The sequence below is a fragment of the Mandrillus leucophaeus genome, unplaced genomic scaffold (genome assembly GCF_000951045.1).
Source record: "Mandrillus leucophaeus isolate KB7577 unplaced genomic scaffold, Mleu.le_1.0 Scaffold132, whole genome shotgun sequence".
In the NCBI taxonomy this organism is placed as follows: Eukaryota; Metazoa; Chordata; class Mammalia; order Primates; family Cercopithecidae; genus Mandrillus; species Mandrillus leucophaeus.
Genome location: NW_012101277.1, coordinates 1,693,121 through 1,717,484, shown reverse-complemented (window position 1 = coordinate 1,717,484; position 24,364 = coordinate 1,693,121).

The following is a 24,364-nucleotide window of genomic DNA, read 5'->3' as shown; positions in this document are numbered from 1 at the left end:
CAATTTGGCCCATCTATCAAAAATTCTCTGCTCTTTGGTCCAGTAATTCAGGTCCCAGAAACCAATACTCTTGCAGGCATATAAAGATACTGTACAAGGGTGTTAACTATAAAATATCAGAAATATCTAAATGCCCGTCAAAATAAAACTGGTTAAAAATTAGAATAGATCCATACAAAGGAATTTAAAAAATAATTAGGTGGAAAAAGCATTTATACATTATATTAACATTTATTATTGAAATGTCGGCATCTAGAGATCTTTGTTCTTTTAATAGCTTTAGAATATTGCTTTGTATGAATAAGCTTTTATCTATATACCTGTCCATCTATCATCTATTTATTTATCTATCATCTATCTATAGATACATGAATATCTTGATCTATCTGTGCTTATTAAATGTAAAATTTCAGAATACATAAAGGGAAACTCATTTTTCATTATAGGCTGTTTAAAAAAGTTTACATGAGCTGTTTAAAATTTTAACTATATGAATATTTTAGTTGCATAATAATAAGAAATAAGGTACTGCCTTGTATGTATAATGTATGCAATATGTTATGATGAAATTCAATAAATCTTCTTGGCTACAAATGCCACAGAAGCACCCAGTGCTTAATACTTAAGTGCACTGAAGAATGGTATTATCCACATGCATAGAGAAAGGAAGTGCTGCTTATAAATGTGGCAGTCAACCAAGTCCACAGTGACCTTTTTTTTAGGAGCCCCTTGAGGACTCCTCACCCTTCCTTAATTATCTGGTGGATGGACAAAGAGTTCCTGATAACATTTATGTCTAAAATCCTGGACAAACATTATTCAAAATCAATGGCCCTTGGCCACTGTCACTGCAGACCGCACATTACACTGTGGCAGCTCAGCTAGAAACTCTGATGGTAGAAGTTTCCTCAATCTACTTCATCAAGCTGAACAATTTATATTATGAACTGCATAAAATTTCTGATGCATCAACATGGGATGTACAGGGAAGTATCACAGAAAAGCAAAAACAAACTGGGAGACAGGTTTGTTCCTGTTTTGTGCATACCCTGCCCTATTACTCCATGACCAATAGGAACATGGAGAGCCTCCTGAGAACAAATTTTTATGCCTTCTTTTCCATAACCCTTATATGAGAAGGAAAAAAACCTGCTCTTTACAACCACCAGATTACCATTATGGGATGTGAATAAATAAAGCTTTCCAAATTGGAATTTCAAAATCAGAGCCATGGAGAGCACAAGTAAATAGATTCTAAGTACAAATTTCAGCAAGGGCAGTGGATACATAGAAAAACAGATCAATTATTTTAAAGCAATCCACACACATCGAAGCATGACACAGATTAAGACTGGGAAAAAAATATTTGTGTGCTATTTTGAAATCATGTTTGATGCTTACTGTAAAGGTCACATGTTAAATTAGCGCTTTGATATACAGAAAGTATAAATGGCAATGGAATAATTAAAGCACTCTCAACAAGAAGCATACTTTTGAATGAATTAGGTCATTGAAGGTTATTAAAGCTTGCACCGTGTAAGTTTGGAGTGGTGTCATGGTAAACATTTATCACGTTTGTTTCCCAAACATATTTTGGAACCCACATCAAACAACATCAGTATGTCAAAAGACCAGCTAAGACCAGAAATAGGTAAAGTTAATGATTATGCAAATTTGAACCTTTGCTTTCCAAAGGTAAAAAATATATATAAAAATCAGTACTTGTTTCTCTCTATCCTATTTTAGTCTCAACTGTTGGGTAAGAATTCTTTACTATATTTTTATTTTTAAATCCAGTAGTCACATACCTAAAACTGATACTTAATTTTATTTTATGTTAGGTTTTAACTTTTTTTTAAGAAAAGGAAGTGTACAATTTGGTATTTCATAACAAAGTAAATATTTATGAAGTATCTGAGGAGATAATTTAAAAGTTTTTTGCCATCTGAATTATCTTTTCCCCTCAGACTTATTGAGGCATAACTGACAGATAAAAATTGTATATATTTAAGGTGTACAAAATAGTTTTTAATGAGTAGTAAAATGATTACCACAGTCAAGCTAATTGACATATTCATCACCTCACATACTTACCCTTTTTTGTGTGTGGTGAGAATTTTTAAGATCTACTCTCTTAGCAATCCACTTACTTTAAATATAACTCAGTGGTCTATAACTGAAAAACTAACACTAGACTAGGTTCCAGGTTAGTTTTGTTTTTGTTTGAAAAACATCTAATGTCATATATCTTTTACAAAGCATTGTTAATATCACAAAATAGTCATAGATTATTTTTAGTGTTGGGTACAGATGTGAAATACAGAGGAGTCTCAAATACGTATGTACACTCTAGAGAAGATGAAAATATCCTGTATCTGTGCTGTCTAATAAATCCACTAACCACATCTTGCTGTTGAACATTTGAAATTGACTAGTACAACTGAGAAAAAAATACTAAACATTTAGGGATAAATCTTTCAAAAGACAAGGAGCCATGTACACTGAAAACTAAGAAACATTACTGAGAGAAATGAAAAGACAGATCATAGACTAAGACAGAAATTTGCAAAGCACATATCTGATAAAGAACTTGTATCCAGCCGGGCGAGGCAGCTCACACCTGTAATCCCAGCACTTTGGGAGGCCAAGGCGGGTGGATCATCTGATGTCAGGTGTTCAAGACCAGCCTGGCCAACATGGTGAAACTCCATATCTACTAAAAAAAAAACACACAAAAAATTAGCTAGGCATGGTGGTGTGCACCTGCAATCCCAGTTACTCAGGAGGCTGAGGCAGGAGAATCACTTGAACCCAGGAGGTGGAGGTTACAGTGAGCCATGATTATGCTACTGCGCTCCAGCTTGGGCAATAGAGTGAGACTCTGTCTCAAAAAAAACAAAACAAAACAAAAAACCACTTGTATTCTGAATACATAAAGACCTTTCAAACTCAGTAATAATATGATTTACTCATAAAATGGGCAAAATATTTGAACAAGCACCTCACCAGAGAAGATGCATGTAGAGAAAATAAGCACATGAAAAGATACACAACGTCATTAGTCATTAGGAAAATGCAAATGACAGCCATAATGAAACATCCCTACACGCAGATGCTTAGAATTAAAAAGGCTGATCACATCCAAGTTTTGGTGAGGATGTAGAAAAACTGCAACTTTCATATACAGCCAATGGGAATATAAAATGGTACAACCACTTTGGAAAGCAATTTGGCAGTTTCATGACAAGTTAAACATGCACCTACCACATGATCCAGCTATTCCACTTCTAGATATTTACCCAAGAATGATGAAAGCAAAACGTCCATACAATAACTTGTACTTGAATGCTCAAAGCAGCTTTAAAAACAATAATAACTCAAAACTGAGAACAACCCAAATGTTCATGAACAGATGAATGGACAAATTGTGTTATATCCATATGATAAAATACTATCCAAAAATTTTACAAATTATATCTTGATACATATACCTAATGGATGCATCTCTAAATAATTACGCCGATATTTCTTCTGTGGATTTCAAAATCTCTCAAGAGGCTCTCATTAGGCACATTCTCAATTCTGTTATTAGTATTCCTAATATTGCTGTGAGACAGGCAGGTGGCAAGGATTATTATCCCTTATCACTTGCCAGCAGCCTAATGTGTCTACACGCATGGAGAGGTTTGGGGAGCAGGAACAAGGGCAGTTTATCATCAGCACAAAACAGCATTTTCAACCTTGTACACCCTTCTACAAAATATCGTAGAATTACTTCCAAGTTAGTTTTGCTGGAGTTAGGAATCTGAAAATTCCTTGTTTGGGAACTTTCCAATCTTGATGTTTAAAAGTCATTGGCATGCAGTTTTAAATTTAAATAACATTGTTTTTCCTTTCATTCATTGCTTCCATAAAGTGTTAAGTATAGAATTATAAGTATGAATCAGTTATGTAAGCTTCAGGGATTCCCCTTCAATAACTACACTGCTATTTGACTGTCTTGCAGACAGGCACATATTAACCATATGTTAGCCATTTATGATTGAGTTAGAATGAGTTCTCCTTCCCTGTATTGTTATCGACATTAATTTTCTATAAAGAGATATTGACAGACTCAATTTCACTACATTTAATGTTTAAAATTAATAACAAATGATCCAGCCACAGAGTTATTTTTATCTTGGAAAATCCAAATTGGAGTGTTTCTTATCTCAGTTTTATTGTAATGTATTTTGTTAAACTTTACTATGCTGAAAATGAAAAATTCTTCTTTTGTTATATATTTTAAAGGCCTACTAATAAAATGTAGCCTATTTTTAATATGGCAATTCTGGAGAAAAATGTAGAAGTTTGCATTGAGATGCTTGTGGGTACATTTCAAGGTATAACCAAAGTTACGTAAATACTGTGCAGTCAGAAAAAAAAAGTTTATCCCATTGAAGGTAGAACATTTGGTAAATTCGTTTAAGAGTAATTTTTCTCCAGGTTGTGCCCCTGAAAAACTTACAATTAAGTTTGTGCTCTGAGAGTCAAATTATACATTGTTATAAAATTATTTATAAAACATAAAATTGTCAAGCTATTTTCTGGCTTTTGTACTCGTCGTCATCTTCATCATCTTCTGCCTCTACTTGGCCAACAGCAATACACTGTTTCGAGTCTTCTATGGTTAGATCATCAGGGTAAGAGTCTTGTAGCTCTTCTACATCTTCATTTTCTATCTCCTCCAATCCAGCCTGCTTTGCTAGGTCAACACAGCTTGCCTTAATTTTTAATAAAATTGCTTGGAAACTTCAAATCCTTCAAATTCATGAATTAAGTTATGGAGAGTTTTCTACCACATACAAGACAAGTATTCTTTTATTACATCATTCTGGGTTTCTACAATGTCCATTTTGACAGTAATCTCTTCAAAAATTCTGCAACACTTCCTGCATTCTCACCGTCAGTAGCAGCAATTAGTATCTCTTAAATGTTCACTTTAAATGTTAACAGACACCATCTCACACCAGTCAGAAAGGCCGTTATTAAAAAATCAAAAAATAACAGATGCTGCCGAGGTTGTGGAGAAGAGGGAACGCTTATACACTGCTGATGGGACTGTAAATCAGTTCAGCCATTGTGGGAAGCAGTGGGGTGATTTCTCAAAGAACTTAAAACAGAATTACCATTCAACGCAGGAATCTCACTATTGGGTATATACCCAAAGGAATATAAATCATTCTACCATAAAGACACATGCACATATGTTCATCGCAACACTATTCACAATAGCAAAGACATGGAATCAACCTAAATGCCCATCAACAGGAGACTGCATAAAGAAAATACGGTACACATACATCATGGAATACTATGCAGCCATAGAGAAGGATAAGATCATGTTCATTGCAGCAACATGGAAGCAGCTGGAGGACATTATCCTAAGTGAACTAACACAGGAATGGAAAACCAAATACCCTATGTTCTCGAATTACAAGTGAGAACTAAACAGTGAATACATATAGACACAAACAAGGAAACAACAGACACCAGGGCTTACTTGAGGGTGAAAGATGGGAGGAGGGTGAGGATAGAGAAACCACCCATTGAATACTTTGCTTATTACCTGGGTGATGAAATAATCTGTATACCAAACCCCAGCAACCCACAATTTACGCATGTAACAAACCTTCACACGTACCCCTGAACCTAAGATAAAAGTTAAAAAAAAAAAAAAGTCTTAAATTCTGCTATCACACAGAACATCACAATTAAGCTTTCGCAGCCTTAAATTATGGGGAATGGTGTTCTGTCTTGGAGAGGGAGGTTCTTAAAGAAATTAGTTCATATGGCGGGCGCCTGTAATCCCAGCTACTCAGGAGGCTGAGGCAGGAGAATTGCTTGAACCTGGGAGGTGGAGGTTGCAGTAAGCCTAGATCACGCCACTGCACTCCACCCTAGATGACAGAGCAAGACTCCATCTCAAAAAATAAATAAATAAAATAAAATAAAGATATTAGTTTATAATAGATACCTGTTTCATCAAAATTGAAAATTTGATTCAATGTATAGCCTTCTTTTTCAATTAACTTCCCTATCAGTACTGGAAGCTATTTTGCATTGCAGCATTCTCATCTGCACTTGTGGCTTTGCCCAACTGATGACTTCGGAAATTGTAGTGATGTTGGAAACCACCAAACAAGCCACACACTAATACTACAACTAAACAGAGCCAGTTTTGCAGGATTTGGCAATTTCTATGTAAAGTCTTCTTATATAGAGGGGGTTTTCACTTATTTTGCAAGAAAAGTTATTCCTGATTCTTTTTTGCTGTTGTTCTTCAATCTATATGTCCAACAATCTTTCTACCTAAGAAATGTTTTTTATTGCTCTAGGCCTCTCATTTTTTTTCCAAAATGCTGTATTATTTCAATTTGCTCCTGAAAATGTGAAGCTTTCCATGCACACACTGCTTGGCATTTTATTTTATTTTATTTTATTTTATTTATTTTATTTTATTTTATTGAGACAGGGTCTCATTCTGTCTCCCAGGCTGTAGTGCAGAGGCACAATCATGGCTCACTGCAGCCTCAACCTCCTGGGCTCAGGTGATCCTCTCTCCTCAGTTTCCCTGGTAGCTGGGACTACAGGTGCGTGCCACCACACCCGGCTAATTATTTTTTTATTTTTTGTAGAAACAGGATTTCACCATGTTGCCCAGGCTGGTCTTGAACCCCTGGGCTCAAGGGGTTCACCTCGCCTGCCTTGCCTTTCCAAAGTGCTGGGATTACAGGCGTGTGCCACTATGCCAGGCCCTGCTTGGCCTTTTTAAACCAGTAAGATTTGACAGTTTGGGAAGTTAGGTGAGTGGTTTTCAAGATAATTAACAAATGCAAAAGAATAGCAAAACTCAAGGAAAATACACAAGGTGAGTGGAGGTGGCAGTTTCTGGTGTGTGCAAGTGAGCATTTTGTGCATTCCCCTGGTTCAAATCAGTGGGGTGCAGGTTTCTTCATTCATGCATAAACACATGATATTCATGTTATACTCAAATTGTTCCCTAATATGTCAAATGCTTTGGAACAAATTCTCATTTTGAAATAAGTGCTTATCATGACTGATTTATTACATCACCTAACTCACATAACCCATGGGACATTCAAGTCAGCATGCTGAAAAGTTAGCTCATTACTTTTTTTTCTTTTTCATTATTTCTTTATTTTATTTTCTTTCTGCTTTGTTTGTTCTAACCAACTTGTTCCTGCCCTATGTTTCTACTTCAGTGAGTGATAACACCAAGATCTGCCTTGACTAAGCCATAAACCTGGGTTTTATTTTTACCTTGCTTGTCTCCACCTCTATATCCTGTCTATTCTGCACCCTAAGCACTTCGAGAATCTTTTGAATTCTTCACATCACCACTACCAGTCCCTTAATTAACAATACAATTCCTTTTGAAACTAGGCCTCATAAAACTTAAAAAATTAGCACCAGGTGGCCCTAGATAGGGTCCCACTCTGATAGGGTCCCACCCTGCCAATTCCGGGAAACAACCTCATGGGGTCCCACCCTGCCAATTCCAGGGGTCCCACCCTGCCTCGAAGTTCCCGGAATCAACAACTCCAGGAAAGAACCTCATAAGGTCCTGCTCTAACCAATTAGAACAAGACACCTTGCTCAGGCCATAGCTAGACCCAATTATTTTGCGCCTTAAGCTTTGTTTGAATTTCGCGCCATAAGCTGTGTTTGAACTTGTGTTTGCCTATATAAACAGCATGTAACAAGCAGTCGGGGTCCCAGGGCCAACTTAGAGCTTGGGACCCTAGCGCGCTAGTAATAAATAACTCTCTGCTGTGAATCTCGTGTCGGTGATCCTTCGCAGCGACCCCTGCCCAGGAGGGAATCGACAGTTCGGTTCCAACACTTTCTCAACTGGATTATTAATTCAGCCTTGCAAATTCTGGAGCTAGTCTTCTCTCATCCATTTTTATCTCTGCGAACAATTACATTTCTAAATTATAAATTTGATCTTATCTCTCCCCTGTTTAGAACCTGGCCCTAGCTCCCCATTGACAATGAGACAAAGTTAATTTTTCTTTCCTTTTCTTTTTTTTCTTTTGAGACAAAGTCTCACTCTGTCGCCCAGGCTGGAGTGCAGTGGCACGATCTCGGCTCACTGCAACCTCCGCCTCCTGGCTTCAAGCGATTCTCGTGCCTCAGCCTCCCGAATAGCTAGGACTACAGGCGCCTGCCACCACACCCGGCTAATTTGTGTTTTCAGTGGAGATGGGGTTTCACCATGTTGGCCAGGCTGGTCTCAAACTCCTGACCTTAGGTGATCCACCCACCTTGGCCTCCCAAACTGCTGGGATTATAGGCGTGAGTCACCACCCCTGGCCATAAAGTTTAATTTTTAAAATATGGCTTAGGAGGCATTTTCTTCACCCTGCAGTGAACCCTGAATATATAAGACAGGTCTCAGTTAATATAGAAAGTTTATTTTACCAAGGTTGAGGACATGCACCCATGACACAGCCTCAGGAGATCCTGACGACATGGGCCCCAGGTGGTCGGGGCACAGCTTGGTTTTATACATTTTAGGCAGACATGAGACATCAATCAGTATACGTAAGCCATACATTGGTTTTGTCCAGAAAGGTGGGATAACTCAAAGCAGGGAGGGGGCTTCCAGGTCATAGGTAGATGAGAGACAAATGGTTTCATTCTTTTGAGTTTCAGATTAGCCTTTCCAAAGGAGGCAATCAGATATGCATCTATCTCGTGAGCAGAGGGGTGACTTTGAATAGAATGGGAGGCAGGTTTGCCCTGAGGAGTTCCCAGCTCCACTTTTCCCTTTGGTTTAGTGATTTTGGGGCCCCAAGATTTATTTTCCTTTCACACCCCTGACTCTTCCAGCTTCATCTCTTATAACTCCTGCCCTCACACTTAGTTTCAGATCTCAATACATTCTGTTCTTTCTGTTTCTCCCTATCCCAATAATTTGACTCTCAGGTCTTGTTCAGATAATCTTCCCCTTTTGAACTTTTCCCTTATCCCGTTGGTCTAAGCAAGATACATCTACCTGGTGCTTCCATAGTACTTTTCTCTGTCAAGGTATTTGTTGCATAATTGTAATTTTTTGATTACTCATCACTTATCACCTCAAACAGGTGCTGTGCTCTTGTTCATTGTTGAATCCCTGGAACCTAACATGTGACTTAACATACAATAGCAGCTCAATGAACATTTGTTAGCAGAGTTGAGTGAGGGTGGTCTAAGGCATATGAGGCATACGTCTATGAGGCATATTTCAACCTCAGGCAATCAAAACCTTACCAGACTGCTTAACCCAGGCAAGTTTAACTTGAGTACCCTAAGCATGGTCAGAGGTTTATCTGGTGGCCTACACAAAGTACGAAGCCTTTGTACATATTTTAGAGGTATCTTAACATGGAAGGAGTGACTGTGTTCTGCTACTTCTAACAACTCTATTCAAACATCTGGAGCTTCCTAATTCCTATCCATATGATAGCCTTATTCTGGAAGAAGTTTCAATTTACATTATGTTCCTAGAGAAATGTGTGTTATACAGAGCTTAAAGAAACTTGAAAAATCGTGTATTTCAATCACCTCATTTTAAAGAAACTGAGGCAGAATTTGAGTTATTTTTTTTTCAGCTTTATTGAAGTATAATTGACAAATAAGAATATTAGGTACCTGCTGAATAACATACAGCTTTTGGTGGCAGAGCTGGGATTAAAACTTGAGTCTTCAGATTTCCACTTTAGAATTTTGGGGGTCACTACTCTTTTTCAAACCATACTCATTTAAGTCTTAAAACCGTACTCATTTTAAAATCTTGAAAGAAATTAGTTTCAAATTTTTTTGCTGTGAAGATCATCTACCACACATTTGTAAAACCAATTTAATTTAAAATGGTGAATACCATACTAAATTTTAATTACAATTTTAGCATGAATGCACTTTATTATTTCTTGGGATATCAGCACAGAAAATGACTAATGATTCTTTTTGACTTTTAAATCAATATTTATTGGCATTATTGACTTATCAACAACAAATAGTGTAAATATTTAATTTCGAGGATAAACCAAGATCTTTCTGGAAGCAAAGATTAGAACCCTTCCTCAGTGAAAACACTAATGAGTTTCTTCTGAAAGCACTCATGACAGCAAGAGCAACAGAAATCGCACATAGGTAGACAGCTATCTATACCAGTCTCATCATAGGGACTAATTTACGTACTTTAGGAATCAGAAAAAATCCAAATATTCTCTTGCAACAAGTTTATCTTGTTTTTCCCTTAGCAGACCTTACAACACTATTTTTAAAATTTTTCTTTTTTAGAGATGGGGTCTCGCTATGTTGCCCAGGCTGGTCTCAATCTCCTAAGCTCAAGAGATCCACTTCCTAGGCCTCCCAAAGTGTTGGGACTACAGGCATAAGCCACTGCACCTGGCCAACAAAACTCACTATTATGATGACTCCATAACCATCTGCCTCGGGTTGTGATCAGCCTACCACCTCTCTCTTCACTCTGGAGCTTGTTTCACTTTATTACAGGACTTCCATTTTCCATCCTTCTCATGTGTAACTTCTTCAGACTCACAGACCCTTACGTCAGCCTAAAGGGTCATTTTGTTAGTAGCTGGCTGAAGATTTTTTTAAAAGTGTCCTAAGAAAGGGACATTGGTTATAACAGGCACTGTAATGGATTCATTCATGAATATGTGAATATACATCTATAAATTAATATACTATATAATATATATGAGCGAATATAAGAACATAATATGATAAAATTATAATGGATATTTTTTTTTCTATTACTGCCTCTATAATACCCTTTCTCTCCATATCTGCATGACAAGTGTGACAGGTCCCATATTTTTCTGATAACTTTTAGATTATTAAAAAATGTCCTTTTATCACTTTTAGACTTTCTTCTATTTGGCAAACCCTCTCCTCTTCCTGTGTTGGAATGTCCCAGTGCTCAGTCCTCAGGCCTCTTCTGTTTATGTTCACCTCTGGATCTCTTCTAGCCCTTGCGGCTTTAATATCTTCCACATCTTAACGACATCCAAATGTCTGTTTGTAGACTCAGATTCTCCCCTTAAATTCCAGACCCTCAAATCCAACTGCTCATTTGACATCTTCACTTGATATTCAAATGAACTCTTGATTTCTTCCCTAAACAGCTTCTTCCTCAGTCCCTCCCATTTCAATGAATTGCAAATGTATTCTTTTAGCTGCTTATGCTTAAAACATCAATGTCCATTTTACTCTTTTTTTTCCCCTCTCACACCTCCACAGCTAATCCATCAACAATTCCTGTTACCTCTTGTTTGTGAAATAGATTCAAAACTGAACCACTTCTTACAACCTCTCCTCTATCGACCTTGTCCAAGTCACTGTCGTCTCTCACATGGATTATTTTAACTGCTTCAAAATTTGTCTTTCTGATGGTGCCCTTGCTCCCTACAATGTATTCCTGGCATAGCAGTCAAAGTAAACATGGAGATATTGTTTATAAAGTAAACATGCAATGTAAATCATGTAATTTTTCTGCTCAAAACTCTCTGATAGTTCCTCATTTCATTCACAGTAAGACAGACTCTTCACCATCATTCCCTGTTCTCATTTTCTACTACTCACTGCATTATTTAATTCCATTTCAGCCTACCTGGCCTCCTGAAAGCCTTGGCTCAGGGCCTTTGCACTCATTCTTTCTTATGCTCTATACTTTCACACCAATTCAGTGTTAAATAGCACCTTCCTCTCCATTCCTTCCACCCCATGTCAGGCTTTATTGCCTTTCCCTGCATTATGTTTTCTCAGACCACTTATCTGACATCACTTACTTATTTGTTTGTTGTCTAACTCCTCCTCTATAATTCAAGTATCATGAGATAAGATATCTTGTGTTTTTTTTACCACTGAAACTTTAACACCTCAAATAATGTAGACCTATAAGTGCTTAATAAACAAATGTCAAATGAATGAAACAGTAAATACAGATATGTTATATAATATAATATTATGACACATGGTTAATTTAAGGGCCACTGGGAGTGAATTTAAAGACTACTCAGATTCTTTTATATGTAATGACACTTCTGTTTGAAGTAGTTTATCTTAATATATGTAATTTTAGTAATTCAGCTTACAATATTGTATTTCTCAGTATTTAATGTTTATAAAGTGTTCATAATTTGCTGTAAATGCTATAAAATAAGCAAAGAACTCATTCTCCACTAAGTGAAAATAACATATGTATTTATAATACAATTGATTTAACTAGGCTGTCATTTTCATTTTTCCAAATAGGAGCATGACTATTACGTGAAAAACTTATCAGAACTTGGTCATATTGATGCTGCTGCTGCTGCTGCTGATGATGACGAGGAGGAGGGTTGAGAAGGGACCCACACTTTGAGCACCTTTTGCTTTTTGCAATCCTCTTTAATTCTATAAATAGGACCCAAGGGGAAGTTCCCACTCAGTCAGAGTAGGCCTACCCCTTCCCCAACATGATCAGTAAGTTTTGAACTGAGACCATCGTTCCTCAATGTCTTCTGCTCAATTAATAGAATTCAGAAAGGAGCCACAGTCACAAATTACATTATTACAATTCTATCTACACAGTTTTGTAACTAGTGCTTTATGCAGTTGTCTTTTAAATCAGATATAAAAAGTAGTACAAACAAAATTATATTTATATTGTCTTATATATTTACCTACATAGGTACCCTTATCATGACTCTTCATGTTTTATTTGGATTCAAGTTACTACCTAAGGTATTTTTATTTCAGCCTGAATGACTTCCTTTAGAATTTCTTATAGGTCTTCTCATAACAAATTCTTGCAGCTTTTTAAAATCTGAGAATGTCTTAATTTCTCCTTCATTTTGAAAGAATAGTTTTGCTGAATGAAGAATTCTGTGTTGACAGTATTTGTCTTTCAGCACTTTGAATATGTCAACTCATTTCCTGCCGGATTCTGCACTTTCTGATGACAAGTTAGCTGTTAATCTTTTTTCAGTATCTCTTTTATGTGATGAGTCACTTTTCTCTTGCTGCTTTCAAGATTCTCTGTCTTGTTTGTCTTTCTTTTTTGATGGTTTGACTATAATGTGCCTAGATGTACATTTATTTTAGTTTATACTAGTTGGATTTTTTAGAGATTTTTGGATTAGTAAATTAGTGTTTTTCATCAAACTTCAGATGTTTTTCAGCTATTTCTTTAAATATTATCTCCCTCTTTTGGGGGATACCCATTATATTGCTATGCTTAATGGTATCCCACAAGGTCTCTAAGGCTCTGTTCCTTTGTCTTTATTCTTGTTTTTTGCTTGTTTGTTTTGTTTTCTCCTCCTCAGATTCAGTAAATTTCAATTGACTAGTTTTTAGTTTGGTGATTCTCTCTTCTGACTCCTCAAATATACTGTTGAGTCCCTCCAGTGAATGTTTTATTTCAGTTATTATACTTTTTAACTCTAGAAATTCTATGGACTAGGAAGCCAAGGTCGGGGTTAATTGGCTGTGTCTTTAATTTGTGTTTTCTATTTTGAGTATTATTCAGAAAGAGAGATTAAATGGAAAATCCAGAGTGGTGTTCAGGTAAGACATTATCTTGCTGAATGGAGCAAAGACTTCGCTTCTTTCTAAGATAAAGAGAGATACAAGGAAGAAAGATGAAGCTACCTGAGCAAGAGTTTCCTTTGTGTTCCTATATTATTTTAATTCAAATATATAATTTAAGAATGGTAGAAAAACATATAATCAAATGGAAATAGAAAAAATATTCAAAACCTAATGAATAATAGACTAGTACATCCACACAATGGAATATTTTTCAGCAAGAAAAGAAATAAAGTACTAATACATGCAGCAACATAGATGAATCTCAATTGTATAAAGCTAAGTGAAAGGAGCCAGATTCAGAAGCCTACATATTCTATGATTCCATTACGTGACAATCCAGAAAAAGCAAAATTATAGGAACAGACAACAGATCAGTGGTTAATAGGCAATGGAGGAGGACAGAAGAGATTGACTAAAGAGGAAAATGAGAAGATTGTTTTGAAGAACTGTTCTGTTTGATTATAGTGATGGTTTTGCAACTATATGCATTTGACAAAACATAGAACTGAGCAGTATAATGGATGAATTTTAATTTATGTAAGTTATACCTCAGTAAGCCTGACTTTAAAAAAAGCTAAATGAAAATTATTTTTAGTATCTATTACTTCTAATTAAAATAGAATCCAAAGATTCATTTAGAAATTTTTACATGTACAGCCTTTCACTTACATTTGAAAATATATAGAATAGGAAGTATTTAATGATCTGAAATCTATTGAGGCTTATAAAACTTAAAGATTATTCCCAAGCAACACCAATTCATGGATAAAGTTTCTTTTCTTTTGACAGCTTTCAGTGGGATCCTTGATTGCCCTATAACAGTAAAGGAGGCTGTTCATGCACTTTTTGTCAGGACATTCAGTAGTATGGTGGATTTGCTTTGATTAACTGTCAATAATTTGAATACGTAATCACCATCCCTTTTGTAGTGATTTAAAACTTCTTAATATGACTAATATGTCAGAATTTTAAGATCAATAGTCTCCCAATCATCAAACTTGAAACAGAACAAAAGCATATTTTCATGACGTCAGAAAAATTTAAATTACAAGACATGAACAATCATTTGATTTTTTTTCTTTTTTTTCTCATTTTTATAGGCTTCCCTATCTTCTTGGTGGAACACCCTCAGTGGTGTCATGCAAGGAGGAGGGCTTTTGCTGTGGGCACAGCCGTCAGAGGCAAGTTTTCTTCATTTATTTTTGCTTCAATTTTGAGTATCTTCTTCTCAAGTCACCTGGTTCTCCAGAACATGAAATTCATAGATATGTGACATCGTGAGAATCTTCCAATCTAAAATCTAGGCTTATTTAGATACACAAGTATATTTCCCCTTTACTTCTGTTAATTTTGTATAACTTGGTCCATTGATATCTATCTCTAATACAATATCAGGTTTAATGTTCTCATTTGGTAATTATTCATTTCTTACAGAAAATTGGCTAATTTATCAATCTCTACCTCTTTTATCTAAAGTTGAGATACTTCTGTTACTCCCATTTGTATAGAAAAGCTAGAATTATCAAATTTCCAATTGTTTCGTGACAATTCAACATTTTAAAGTTATATTTAGACTGCATGTGCAGAGCATATGTTAGCTTACAAAGGAAATTAACCTCTTACTTTTTTCAAATGAACATCACTAAGTTAATTTTGAGTGGATAGCTAATGAGATTACATGGGATGAGATTTTTTTAAAAGGCCATCACCTTGGGTCAAGCCAATATATATTTTCCCATAACAATTATGTTCTTATGGGTATTGTTTTGTAGCAAATTACTTGCCTGGGACCTGTGACACAGGCCAGTAGTAGCAATATAAATTTAAGAACAATTGCTTTGAATAAGGTAATGAAAGATATGTTTCATTGTGTATGTGTTGTTTTGTGGTACAAAGAACTTATAATCTACAACTTTATATTCACACAACTGAACCGAGATACTTTGCATTTTTTCCTTAAGTTTAATAGTTTCTTAACTCTGATTCCATAAAACTATTTACCTTAGAGATAATGACTTTTCCTATGTTAAGAGTGGGACAGATTTCCTACAGAGAGTATGTGACTTACCTGTGAAGTTTTACAATAAAAGTTATATAATAATAAAAATGATGATCATAGTTAACATTTTTTGATCACTTACATTTCTTGGAGTCATATTCAGTTAAGAATTTGTAGGGAAAACTAAGTATATCATAATATTCATCTTTAAAAATTCCAGAATATATTTTTACAAAGATGCTAAGATGAAATTATCTGATACTTGGAGTCAAACAAAGTTGCATTACAAAACTGTTAAAAACTTGGGTTAGTGTGTGATACCCGGTAATTTGCTGAACTTCTATGAGATTTACTCAACACAGAGATTAGTCTATGCCATTTGTATATATTTACTTATATTCACTTATTGAATAGAGATGAGGTAGCTACTTTAACCTCATTTTAAAGATGAGGAAACCAAGTTTTAAAACGCTCTAATAACTTGCCTAAGGTCCCAGAGATAGGACTAGAACACATGCAGTTCAGCTCCATGACAAGTTCTAACCAAGACTTGGATCACTTCAAATGACCCAGCCTACAGAGTATTCAGTTTAAAATTCTGGTTCATCCATTTGATTCTTTGTTGAAGTAGCATGAGCAAATTCCACCATAACATAATGGTTCTCACCCATAAGAGGTGTTTTGGGTAGTGATCCCTAGGGTCTGAAAAGTGTCTCTGCATGGCCAGGTATGTTGGCAGCATGATAACTTAGAAAATAGAGCTCACTAAATGGCCTCTGATGGTGAAAATGGCAAGGAAACTCCTTGGAGTAACATTTAGTTAAAAATGTGTAAGGAAAACTAAATATCTCAGAATATTCTATCTAAATTCCAGAATACCTTTTTTTTTTTTTTTTTTGCAAAAATGCTATAATGAAATTATCATGACACTTGGAGTCAAACAATGAAAGTTCAATGGTGAAACTGTGACAAACTTGAGTTAGTGTGTGATATGGAGTAATTTGCTAATCTTCTATGAGACTTTAATAATCTCTCTTGTCTTTTTTGTGTGTGCATGTGTGAGACAAGGTCTCACTCTTGTCACCCAGGCTGGAGTGCAGTGGTGCAATCTTGGCTCGCTGCAGCCTTGACTTCCAGAGCTCAGGTGTTCCTCCCATTTTAGCCTATCAGGTAGCCTGAACTACAGGTGTGTGCCACCACACTCAGCTAATTTTTTGTAATCTTAGTAGAGACAGGGTTTTGCCATGTTGCCTAGGCTGGTTTTGAACCCCTGGGCTCAAGCAATCTTCCTGCCCTGGCCTCCCAAAGTTCTGAGATTACAGGTGTGAGCCACCGCACCTGGCTCCTCATCTCTTATATAGGAGATTGAAATAGACACAAAGGTCCTTTCAGTGTTAAAAATTTGTTATATTATTTAAATTTTTCTCAACAACTGGAAAACGCCATTCTAGTCAAAACACATTTTAAAATCCTGTGACTTATAACGTTATACTTGAAACCAAAATACCATAAGTCAAATTTAGTTCTGTTTTAAAGCAAGCAATGCTTTACACTTGAAATTTTCACTAAAATTTCATCAGGACTAATTCAAAATCTAGGAAGAAGTTTGAAATGAAGAGAAATGCAGTTTAAAGTATATTTTCATTTTACCTGAGAAATAATAAACTATTTTAAAAAATAAAATGATCAAATTGGAATGCAGTACTATTCTCATAATTCCTTGGACAGGCATATTGTTTAGAGAATGTCTGTCTGTTTGGAACTGAAGTGCACATTTGAGTCAGATACAACTCCTCACACAACATGAACATTTTTAGATATTTCATGAATGAACATTTAGGTTTCTATGGCGAGCCAAAGAAAATCAGTCCAAATGTGCATCTGAAAAATAGAGCAAGGTACAATTCACCTTCTTTCTCTTTGAGTCAACTTCACTTAAAATAAAGGCTGCATCCTGATACTGTTAAATAATTTTACTCGTTTTTGCACCGATATATTTTCACTGAGAAATGTAAGTGTTCCATCACTGTCCAAGGATTAGTAACTGCTAGTAAAAAAATTCAGAGAAATTTTTAAATTACAAAGCATAATAGTAACTTTGTTCTGATGTTTTCTCTAAATATACTGTACTAATCTTCAATTTTTAAAACCCTTTAAAAACGGAACACTTTATATTTTTATGCTTCCATAAAATTAAGAGACTGATTATGTGGATTTTTAATGGGGGCTTACTAGTATATATTTTATTCTTTTGCTATATCTGCACTAATACATTTCAGAGTCTGTTTAAGAAATAAAACAAAAAAAAGTTATTTTTCTCTCTCACATTCAGCAGAAAATATTAAAATAAGAAAATCCTAAGGATACTTATTAGGTACTCTAACACCACTTCTTGGAAGAAATTACTTTATGCATCCTTAAGGATTCTATTAATCATCATTAAGTAGATTAGGATTGGAAGAAGAAATGATCCAGAATCAACTACTAAACTCCTTGAGGGTCTCTGAATGCATTACATGCTATGTATCATTCTGGTGGGGTTTACAGGAAACTGCCTTTGATATTCCATTTTACTGAGGGTGGTGGGGAAATCCATTTGAAAAGACATAAAGATAAAGTCACCGAACAGTGCCTTTGTAATTGGCTTTCCATGCAACCTGAGGAAAATGTCTTAATCTCTATTTTCCAACAAGAAATTAATTATTAATTCACATATCCATCCACATATGTTAAGCATTTCTTAATAATTGTGGTCTACTTCTTTCACGGAATGCTCTGTGGGTTAATCACTAACCTGGGGGTTATGAAGGTGTGGATGGGAGTTATACGTGGAAGAAAGCCCACTCGGGAGAAGATGAAGATGAATCATCAGGAGGGCTTGCTGGCAGCCTATAAGGCCTCACTGGGTGGGGTTAACCTAGTGATGCCATTGGGTCCAGCATCTGGTCCTCAGCATTGCATGCTTTAAAACAAAACTTTTTATCAGGAGTTGGTTACCAGTCTCTGGCTGATGGATTAATGTTAACCAAACCTCACTGCAGACTTCTTTGTAAACCAGAATACAATGAATTCTTTCATAGAAAAGCGGACAGTCTTTTTTCAGTGACCAAAATGATCAATGACACTACTGAAAGCGTCCCAAAAGAGTAATCAGAACATGGCTGTCCTGGCGAGGAATAAGGCAAAAACAGGCTGGTATTCCTGAGGAGGATCTGACTAACAAATGTGCTGACCTTATAGCAAAGAACATGCTCTAGAATTCCCCTGCTCCCAAAATTGAGACACTGTTTCATTTTCTTTGCTTGTCCTCAACTTCTGGGTTGATACTTTCTTCTTCTCCTTTTTTGTTTTGTTTTGTTTTATTTGTTTTTTGTTTTGAGACAGTCTTGTTCTGTCACCCAGGTTGGAGTGCAGTGGCACTATCTCAGCTCACTGCAGCCTTTGCCTCCCAGGCACAAGTGATTCTCATGCCTCAGCCTCCCGAGTAGCTGAGATTTCAGGCGAGCACCAGCTAATTTTTGTATTTTTTAAGTAGAGACAGGGTTTCACCATGTTGGCCAGGCTGGTCTTGAACTCCTAACCTCAAGTGATCTGTCTGCCTCGGCCTACCATTACAGGCATGAGCCACTGCACCTGGCCCTGATACTTTCTTACTTAGATATAAGTATTTCAGATGGAACCAAGTTAGTTGTCCCTAGTTAAGGAGCTGTTCCCGGGCTCAGAGACATTCTGTCTCCTCCCATCATGTGCTGATTTAAGTAGTTTATTTCTCAAAGGACAACGTTGTCACTCCTACCTCTAAATTCTCTGGGGCATCTCACTCTGCCTTCATATACTGTCTGTATAAGTTCTCAGCATGTCATGGGAGAAAGTTTAAAGTATGACTTTTCTAGGATATTTGAAGAACACCAAATACACAAAACTATAATTCAGAGCATAAAATTTTGTCAAAATAACCAACGAATATAAATAATTTAAACGTTGCTTTAAATTTGCTAAAACACTTAAACCATAAGTTAAGATAGTAACAAAAAATATCTGTATTTATGTTGAGTAATAGTTTTTGAACATTTCAGGGATGGGCTTTAGAAGCACAGGTATACTAGTGCTATTATTACCTGTGACTTTTTCTCTTAGCTGAATTACAAAGTAAAATCTCAGTCAAATAAACCAAATGGTTCTGCACATTTGACTGGAGCAGGACTCATGATTATTGTCTTAGATTCCCTTCTTTCAAGAAAAGTCCTAAGATCCCCTAACCCAAAAACAGCAAGGGTCTTGTAAGAAGAGGAAGGAAAAAATTAATAGATCTTATTTGGGATTTCTCTGACTCCTGGCTGTTCTGGCCAGCTTCTGCCTGCCCTTGAAACTCCCCCAGCTTTATCTACAGATCATATTGGACTTGCCTTTGCATTTCTGCTTGAGGTTTGTCATATCCTTCTACTCTTTTCATCTTAGCTCTAATTCACAGTACCGTGGGTTCTGTTGCATCTCCATCACAGCTTCTCCTTAGATTTAACCTCTGAGCCATCTCACTGGATTCAACTCAGGGCCAGCTGACCAAGGTTCCCTTGTATCGATGCTCCAACCCTTCCCCTTCTTACTAGGCTGGAGATCTGGCTTGGATGCCTCCTTTCCTGCTTGGGTTTAACTCTATCTGATCCAGAGTGTTATGATATATAGGCACCAAAATGTATTCAATTGTGGACCAACATAGTCTTTAAGGAGTTGGGTCTCCAGCGACTTTGCATTGAGTACTACATGATGCATTTAGAGGCAAGGTAGCTTCTTCCTATATACATTCCTGTAAGTTCCCAAGTGAGTTATTTCTTTAAGAGGAGAAAATAAATTACAAAATGTGTAACATTCCTGCTGTACATGCCTCTTGTGCAGGCTACTCATGTGACGGCTGTTTTCTTTTCCATACCCCTCACATGATTAGGCCAGGAAGAGAGGTAGGTGTCTATCTTTCTCTTTAGTATTGCCTCCAGACCATTATCTTTCCCCTCTTTATAAAAACATATGACTTTAAATTTCATGTCATCAGAGTATACTACCTATGATCTCTCCCTCATGTAATCAATAATCTACCATTCCCTAGGTCACGTCCCCTCATCCCTTGAATATTTAACTTTAAGATCATCAACTTATCTTCAGTGCTGCTACTCCTGTCTTAACTACTGGTGATTTAAAATTTTTTTTTTACTTTTTTAAACTTTTTTTGAGACAGGGTCTTGCTCTGTTGCCCCAGGCTAGAGTGCAGTGGCATAATCTTGGCTCACTGCAGCCTCTGCCTCCCAGGTTCAAGTGATTCTCATGTCTTGGCCTCCCAAGTAGTGGAGATTACAGCTTGTACCACCATGCCTGGCAGATTTTTGTATTTTTTAGTAGAGATGGGGTTTCGCCATGTTGGCCAGGCTGGTCTCCAACTCCTAGCCTCAAGTGATCTGCCCACCTCGGCCTCCTAAAGTGCTGGGATTACAGGTGTGAGACACCATACCTGGTCCTCTTGGTGATTTTAATATATGCAAAGGTGATTCTTCTATCACTTTGACTGGATAGGCCCTAGACTACCTGCCATCCAGTGATCTTTTGTTCCTCTCTCTCTCAGTCTCTCGCTGATGGTCATCACGATCCTGGTATTACCAATATTACAACACCTCCATAATCTCAATTTAAAACATCGCACGTTCTTTTTTTTTCTTTTTCTTTTTTTTTAGACTGAGTCTCGCTCTGTTGCCCAGGCTTGAGTGCAGTGGTGCGATCTCGGTTCATTGCAAGCTCCACTTCCCAGGTTCACGCCATTCTCCTGCCTCAGCCTCCCGAGTAGCTGGGACTACAGGCGCCCGCTACCATGCCCGGCTAATTTTTTGTATTTTTAGTAGAGATGGGGTTTCACCGTGTTAGCCAGGATGGTCTTGATCTCCTGACCTTGTGATCCACCCGCCTCGGCCTTTCTATCATCTACCATCTTTCCAGCATATACCTGAGAGCGCTTCAATTACAAAATCGTTTGACTTACCTTGAGAGCCTCAATTCATTTATCCTATCCTACTTGAATAGCATAGGATATTTATTTTATCTCCTTTCTTAGAATGAACTCCATGGTCAAGGATTGTAATTACTCATCATGCACACTCTTAACACCATTGTCTCCTTTTTATTTTATTATAATGACTTATTTTGCTAAAATATAACCCTAGGTAGTTCCAACTCTCCATTACTGTTTGTCTGCATTTTAGCAGCTGAATATGGCTAGAAAAGCATACAACCCTGCCTATTGATCTAATTTTAAATTTATGATCCCAAATCTCATGTATACTGTTTAGCAATCAATCCATATTCCTCAGCTTTATTCACTCCCTTACTCTATTAGATAACTATTTCATATTAGTTCTTTTCTCAAACCTCCAATATATATAGCTCACTCCCAAATTATGACTTTGCTGCAAGTTCACTAAGAAATATGAAGCAACAGATTCCAAATTTCCTCCATCACATCTAATCCCTTACCTGCAACTGGTTTATATCCTCTGCCTTCTCTCAACTATGGATGAACTATTTACTCTCTCTGTTTCTCTCTCTCTCAGTCTTTCTCTGTCTTATCTCTACTGCATAATTCTCATAAGCATGCAACAATTTAATTTCCCCATCTTAAAAAAAGTTCTCTTTCCCTTGACTCCACTTTCTCTTCCATCTACTACCCATTTTCTCTCTTCTGTTTACAGTAAAACTTTTAAAAAATAGTTGGCTTTAACTTGCTGCCTCTAATTTCCTTCTTCTTCTTTTTTTTTTTTTTTTAGACAGAGTCTCACTGTGTTGCCCAGGTTGGAGTGCAGTGACACCATCTCAGCTCACTGCAAACTCAACCTCCTGGGTTAAAGAGATTCTTCTGACTCAGCTTCCCGAGTAGCTGGGACTAGAGGTGCCCGCCACCACGTCCAGCTAATTTTTGTATTTTTAGTAGAGACGGGGTTTCACCATGTTGGCCTGACTGGCCTCAAACTCCTGGCTTCAGTGATCCCAAAATGCTGCCTTGGACTCCCAAAGTGCTGGGATTACAGGTGTGAGCCACTCCCATTGTTGTTAATTCCATTGAGTATTATATTAGCTGTGGCCTTTCTATATATGGCCTTTAGTATGTTGAAGTGTGTTTCTTCCTTACCTAATTTTTTGAGAGTTTTTCTCATAAAGGAAGTCAAATTTTGTCACTTTTTCTGTGTCTATTGAAATTATCATGTGATTTTATCCTTTACTCTGTTAATGTACTGTATCACAATAGTTGATTTTTATATGTTGAGCCATCCTGCATCCCAGCTATATATCCCACCTGATCATGATGTATTATCCTTTCAATGTGCTACTGACTTCAGTTAGCTACTATTAAGAATTTTTCATCTACGCTCATCAGGAATATTGGCCTGTAGTTTTCATTTCTTCTGGTATCTTTGTTTAGCTTTGGTATCAGAGTCATGCTGGTCTCATAAAATGAGCCTGGAAGTGTTCCTTCCCTCTTAAATTTTCTGAAAGTGTTTGAGAAGACTTGGCATTAATTCCTCTTTAAATGTTTGCTAGAATCCACATGTAAATGCATCTTTTCCTGAGCTTTTCTGTGTTGAGAAGTTTTTGATTACTGATTCAATATCCATTCTAGTATAGACCTGTTCAGACTTTCTATTTCTTCACGATTTAGTCTTAGTAGGTTGCATGTTTCTAGGAATTGTTTGTTTCTTCTAGGTTCTCCAGTTTATTGGTGTGTAATTGTTCATAGTAGTCTCTTATGATCCTTTTTTTATGTAATCTCAGTTGAAATGTCTCCTCTTTCATTTCTGACTTTAGCCTTTTCTCTTTTTTCTTAGTCTAGAAATTTGTGGAATTGTTTTTTCAAAAAACCAACTCTTCACTTTAATTTTTTCTGTTTTTCTTTTTTCTATTTCATTTTTGCCCTAATCATTATTTCCTTTCTTCTTTTAACTTTTTCTTAGTTTGTTCTTCTTTTTCTAGCTCTTTGAGGTGGAAAAGTTTTTAATTAAGAGATCTTTCTTTTTGTTTTAATTTAGATATTCATCACTATAAATTTCCCTCTTAGAATTTATTTTGCTAGATCTCAGAAGATTTGTTACATTATGTTTTTGTTTTCACTTGTGTCAAGGTATTTTCTAATTTCTTTTATTTATTTTTTGACCTAATGGTTGGTTAAGAGTGTGTTGTTTAATTTTCACATATGTTTTCCTTCTGCCATTGAATTTTAGCTTCATTCCATTGTAGTTAGAAAAGATACTTGATATGATTTCAATCTTCTTATATTTATTAAGACTTATTTTGTGACCTAACATACGCTAGATCTATCCTAGAGAAAGTTTCATACGGATTTGAAAAAAGTGTGTACTCTGCTGTTTTTGGATGAACTGTTCTGCATATGATTGTTAGGGTTATTTGGTTAATAGTGTTGTTCAAATCCTCTGTTTCTTTATTAGTCTTCTGTCTAGATATTCTATCCATTATTGAAAATGTAGTATTTAGGTCTCTTACTATTATTGTATTGTTGTCTATTTCTCCCTTCAGTCACTTTAATGTACACTTTTTTATATAGTCTGATATTGAGTGCATATATATTTACAATTATTATTTCTTTCCTGGTGGGTGAATCCTTTTATTATTACATAATGTTCTTCTTTGTATCTTGTGATGGTTTTCACTTAAAGTCTGTTTTTTCTG